Consider the following 6,659-nt stretch of genomic DNA (forward strand, 5'->3'; position numbering starts at 1 on the left):
GTCAAACACATAACCCGTCTTTTAATTTTGTAGCAGTCGGTTAATAAAATACTTTAAAAACATAATTAAGAGTACATTTACCCCTTCTCGTGGCCACAGCTCAGTATAAACAATTTAATCAAAGTTTTCCATCAGCTGAGCTAAGTTGTGTAATTTTATATAATTGTTGTTAATTATCGTGTGGCATGCGAGGGTTAAGTAATGTTTTAGATTTACAGGGTTAGATTTACTGAACAATGGGAGAAGTGCACATATTTGCTCTTAAGATAATTGCTATTAACAATGCCTACTAGATACTTAACGAATATACTAGCTTCGTAATAATACTCTCTCTAGACACGATAGCTAACGTCAATTTTAAACCGAATTTAAATAGGAGGCGGTCTATTTTTTTTATGATCAAAACTTCGAATGGAATGATCCGATACTGTTGACTGTTTTTCATTAAACAATGTTGTTAAATGACAGCTAAGTTGCCATCAAATTTCAACAAGTATAGATCAGTAGTTTTTATCTGCAGTAAGGTTTAATGTTTATATTAAAAAAAATACTATGTAAAAGTAACTTGCATTAGTAATTACGAGATATTTTTAAAAGAGTCTTTTATCGCTTTAAAAGCGTTTTTACTCAGTAGTGAGATAGGGCTTTTCTAACCTCATCTCTGATTGAAAGAAGCTTATGTTGACAGCTTAAAGTAATTTAAATTAATAAACAAATGTCAATAAACTCCCTCTTTAAAAAAAAGAAAATGCACCTTTAAAGAATTTAATAGGGATGATGACTGGGTATAAAAAGAAAAAATCTCATTAGTCCCTCAGTTAGATAATTGAAAAGTACGAGACACGATTTTTTTCCTTTTTCAAAAAAACTAGAATTGACAAAGATTAACTGCTTTAAAGTTTAGGGGGCTTGTGACGTAACGATATGGTAAAATTTATACTCAATCGTGACGTCACGCGTAAGTTTACTTGTAAATGATTAATTTATGTTTGCGGGACAAAATAAAAAATACGTATCCATTATTATACAAAAAACTAAAAGATGGACACTGCATAAAAAAATTGTCATCATCCCTATTGCATCTTAAAGTGTTTCAAAGATATACAAATGACTTACACCAAGACACCCAGCATCAAACGAATTTGGATTACGCCTCTGAACATATAACAACAATTAAAACCATTTATTACAATTCTAAAGTCCATTAAAGAAGCACTTTCACACTTAATCCATCATATTACACCGTTATAAATGATTCCTAGTAGCTAGGATCATAATACTCCGTAACGAGTTAAAAAAACTTGGATAACTGTTTCTACTTCAAGAATATTTACGGCACAAGTATTCAAGCGAACAATTTATGTGAATATAACACGTTATACGGAACTTAACCTGTAATATGGGAGAGTTAAGTAAGACTTGTGATTGTGCGAGCGAGATAGCACTATGCAACATGTAGTGCTGTCTCCTTTCCAAAACTTGTATTGAGTGATGCCGGTATGGTATTGCGGAAATCAGTGACGAATGGACGAATCGTCGCGTCGTTATTATGTTAAGTAATTAATGTTACAATAGTTGACTTAATTGGGTTTTTATTTCGTAGTTGTAACTGTTTTTTTATAATATATACTAGATTACTAGACAGACGTTGTCCTGAATGATATTTCAAGCAAGCCAAGCAAGCAGTTAGATGGCGTTGTGTGCAAAATATGTTATCTCTAATATATAAAATTTCCGTGTCACGATGCTAGTTACCGTACTCATCTGAAATGGCTTTACCGATTTTGACCAAAACATTTATATGCCTATTCATTATGTCTGAGATTCGGCTACTATCTACTTTTCATACCCCTAAGTGATAAGAGTTGTTTACCCTTAATTTTTGAACGATTCTTTTTTGTGTTTATTTTTTTTATAATGTGGTATTCAAAAACACATACAACAATTTATTAGGCAAAACAACCTTTGCTCGTCAGCTAGTATATTATTATTACTCGATACATTGTACAAAAAAAAATTGGATTCGGACTGTACAATCCATAAACAATACTTTATCATAACAGACTATCAATTTATTTCAATCTTTAATCAGATCTTAAGGGCAGCTTACACTTTCCCTTTTGATAAATAATCTGAAAGTACTATTAATAGGAAAGTGTCATAATCTACTAACTTATCATTTAAAGAGATTGTTGAAAAAATTACAAGAAGTTGGAGAGTCTAACTGGCCATCTAAATTGACACACACACATCATCTAAATTGGCCATTAGGGTCTCATACTGAAGATATGTAATTGGTCTAATACTTAACTATTTTTTCCATTTTTGGACATCTTTGGAAACATTTTCTCTTCATAAATTATCTATAAAAAACCTAATTCTGAACTCCAGCGCCAAATTTCGTAGTTTTTGGTTTTTAAAATCAGAACACACGAGGATATTATTAAACACTTCCTAAAAAAAAATGTACTGAGTCTTTTTTTACTGTTTACCTGTGTAAGGAATCTTATTTAAACAATTTTCGTTTTTAATTTTATTTTTATGTCATAATATCACTAAAAAGTTTCCGCTATATCCTTCACCTACTTTAATTAAATGTATGTTCCCATTCATTACGTAAGGTAAGAAGGTTTAACTACACTTCAACAGTTTACTGCTAAATACGTAAGTGCAATTATGTAAACTAATAAAGCATTAAACTCGAGGAAAAAGTTTTAAAGTTCTCGTTTAACTTAACATTAATTAGAACTGTAATTAATTATGTGGCTAAATAGAATATTACGTCTTCAACACTATATTACGTGCCTGAGTGAAGATAAAAATATTTTAGAGTACTGTCTGGTCTTAAATCTTTCCATTCAAACGAACACCTTTATTTCCGTAGGCCTCCCCCAAGTCACGCGACTACTCCCCGCTCTCGTCAGATAATATTTTTTTTTCCAATTAATGCCTTGATTTTTCCTGAGTAAATGTTTGCACTAAAACCCCTTTTGGATAAACTTTAATCTTCTGCTTTCACCCGTTTGTTCTGTGACATTGATAAATAAGTCATTACTGGCGTAATATATTTTGGTGCATTGATAGCCGAGTGGTTGATATCACGTTTTATTTATCTCTCTGTGTTCGACATGTTGTAACTTCGATCCCCGCTTTGGACAAGCATTAGTGTGATCCACGAACGCTTGTCCCGAGCCTAGGTTTCAGTCACGCAAATTGAAAAACACAACACAAGGATTAAATAAATAGGTGCAGAAGTACCTAGATATACAGTTTAAATAATTTCACCCATAAAACATGAAAACCAGTCAAAACAAGCTAACATTAATAAATTAGAATTAGATATCAACGCATTAAATCAATCAGATTTATTGAAACTGTAAGTGAGATGCTGACTTAAGATAATGCTATTATCATTGCCCATAAAGGCTGGACAATGCATTGATGGCGTTTCAACACGAGATGAGTTAACGAACGAGAAAATATCTTCATTACGGCTGTTGACCAAAACTCTTGAATAGTTTGGTGTAGGTATGGTAGGTATTCCTGATAATTTCGTTGATAATGGTATAGTAAATAATACCATTAAAAAGAAACGGTTTACTCGCATGTATTGCTCGGGATTGCCTGACTAGTTTTGGCTAGTTCTACTGACGTCCTCGTCGCGTCAACTCGTGAGTAAGGAGTCAATTGGGCACGAAACTAGTCGGACAATCCCGATAAATACGCGTATGTAAACCTATGCATTATTTAACATTGAATCATTCTCACGATAGTAGATATAAAATAAATAATTCCTGCCTATAGATGTCTTATGGGCAGCAATCAGAGGTCTATTCACCTTCTCTCAAATAGGGCAGGTTTGCGGCATTGATCATGTTCGTTCTGTGGGGGCTGGCTGTCTCAGACTCTATAGCTAATATCTGGAGTCCAGGATTTCTCGGTCCTGATCTGAAAGGCGTGTTTATGTTTTACTCGCGCCTCAAAGAAAAGTAAGCAAGCTCTGTGGAGCCCACTATGGCTGATGCTTGCCGGGGCCGCGAAATTGTAAGAAAGGTTTACCATGGCACCGGTACACGAAGGGCTAAGGAAAGAACAAAGATGGGGATTTTTAAATGAATATTCAAATAAAAATCCTCGGTAGGTACTATAGTTAAAATTATATTAATAAATTGTTTGGCTTTTAATTATATTATGGACTGATATAATTAAAAGCCAAACAATTTATAGTAGTCCAGTGATGAAAAATCTACATCGTAAGTATACATATATAAATCTCTATTTTCTAAAGACAAAGCTGAACAATAATAACTAGGTTTGTTACCTATAGCGCAGTGGTGAAGGGAGCCGGTCCCTGCACCTGTCCCGTTCTAGGCACGGGAGAGTAAAAGTTGAGTGCTCCAAGTTATAAGCGAAGTTTTATTAAAAAAATCATTGAAAGTAGAATTAATTAGTAAAAATTTAGTACCAAGTTATGCAACGATTTGTAAAATGCTTTGTAAGTAGGCATAGTATTTTTCGATTTCAGTAATTTGAAACTGTTGCTCCAATTATTTTTATTATCTGTTAAAAGTTTATTGGTTCAGGTTATGGAGGATAGAGGGACCTTTTAACGTGGTGCTGTAGTAGCTAGTAGTTTCTTTCTCAATTTATTTAAGCGTAGAATACTAAAATAAAAAAAGGAAATAAAGAATTCTGCTTTTCAAAATATTGCGTACTATTTTTCAATCTTCACTCTGTCTTAAACAATATTTAACGTGTGTAACATATTTAATACAATATCTAATAAAGACTGTTTACTCTTATCCCTTAGACCAGACATTTCATTGGAAAGTAGTGAGAGCAGAACTTAAGTAAATTGTATCACATTGTTTTTGTCGCGTAACTGAACAACGGTAGCGAATGTTGATATATCTACACTATTACCTATATCTACAGGCAGGTGTAAATATTTGTTTCTGCTTTTTTAATAAAGAGTATACTTGTAATCCAGGCATAGCATGAAATTGGTTTAATAATCTTTCCATCTTTATTTATTTTCTGCAGCTGTGGAAAAACCAGAAGAAGATAAGAAGAGAGCTGGTCCATTAAACTCGATAGACAAACGGAATTTTAGGATCGCTTGGGCTCCAATTCCGATATTTACAATGGCCGAAGATAGCAAGGAAATTGGATTAAATTCTCCTGAGCATTTTGCCTAGACAATTATTAGAATTTCAGTACATGGCACTTACTACAATTTTCATTTCTTTTTCATTTTGGCGGTCACATAAACTCATGTTTTACATCTCCGACAATATATACTTAAGCTTCTTTTTTTTACTACAGCTTATAACATACCTTACATAACCTGTAATTCTTAAGCTTCATTTGTCAGACAATTGCATTCGTTATGTACTCGGCACTGCCCGACACATACAAGTGTTTTTCTGGTACTTATTATGTAAGAGAAAGTATAACCGCAGAACGGATTTGAATATAAGGTTATGGAGTAAGACACTTTAGTGTGGTTCATTTACTTGGTAAAGGTTAAAATTGTTACTAAAAATAGACAAGATGACATCTTGAAGGGTTGCGCAATCGGAAAATACCAACCAAGTTATTATTCAATGGATAAAGGTAACTTAAACTTGTTTTTTTTTAAGCTTAAAATAACTTTGTCATACTTGCTTTGCTGTGTTTGAAAATACTTAAATAAAACAGAAAATGAAATAGTATTTGCGTATGTTATGTGACTTGACATAAAAATAACTTATTTATTTTTGGTGTTAAGGAAAATTAATAAATCCAAATTACCTTTTGTCAAACAATTTAACTGTGTAATATCGTTTCAAACTATGTGACTTATATTTACGTTTTAACTATTTAAAAAATGTTTTTACAATTCCGGAAAAGTTCGTAAAAGATCATTGTAATTTAATACTTTAGTCAATCTATCTTCAGTTGATTAATTAATTAACTCATGACGTATTATGACGTAACAACGAGATGAACTATCTCTACTCATTCAGTCCATCGTCTATTGTTTAGTAACTCACTTATCTCCCATTTTTTAATTACATGTAATTAAATAACACAATTGTAGTGGATATAGAAATTAAGGTTTATTGTTTTAACTAGCTGTTGCCCGCGACTTTGTCTGCGTGATTTTCAAGATGTGAAAAGCTATGAAGTTTAATAATAACGATCATCGCAAAGATGTAATGCAATATTGAAAATGAAACATTTTTTATTTCTAAATTATAAGTAATCTTGAGCGGCCCAAAGACTATCAAATGTTTAAATCAAACACACATCGTTTACGATACAATCCTGGTGTCAATATTATTAATTATATATTTATATTTTTTATTTATTTACACAGCTGTTTTAATGACTTTTTCTTATTTAATCCCAAAAAGAGGGGTTTATAACTTTGACATATCTGCCTGCCTCTCTGTCTGTGACATCATAGCTTCCGAACAAATTGAACTATTTTAATTTAAACGTGAATTATGTGCAAGTGTTCGTTTAGACATGTTTGACAAATCGAGCCGTTTAAAAATGGGGGGGATGCAAGTAAGAAAAAATAACAGAAGGTATAACTCAGTCTTAGCACTTCAGTCAAAAAATGTTTTACTTTCGAGGGTTTTCCATTTTCTAATTGGGTGGGTTATGATTTT

This window comes from Trichoplusia ni, chromosome 24, assembly GCF_003590095.1.
Source record: "Trichoplusia ni isolate ovarian cell line Hi5 chromosome 24, tn1, whole genome shotgun sequence".
NCBI classification, from domain to species: Eukaryota; Metazoa; Arthropoda; class Insecta; order Lepidoptera; family Noctuidae; genus Trichoplusia; species Trichoplusia ni.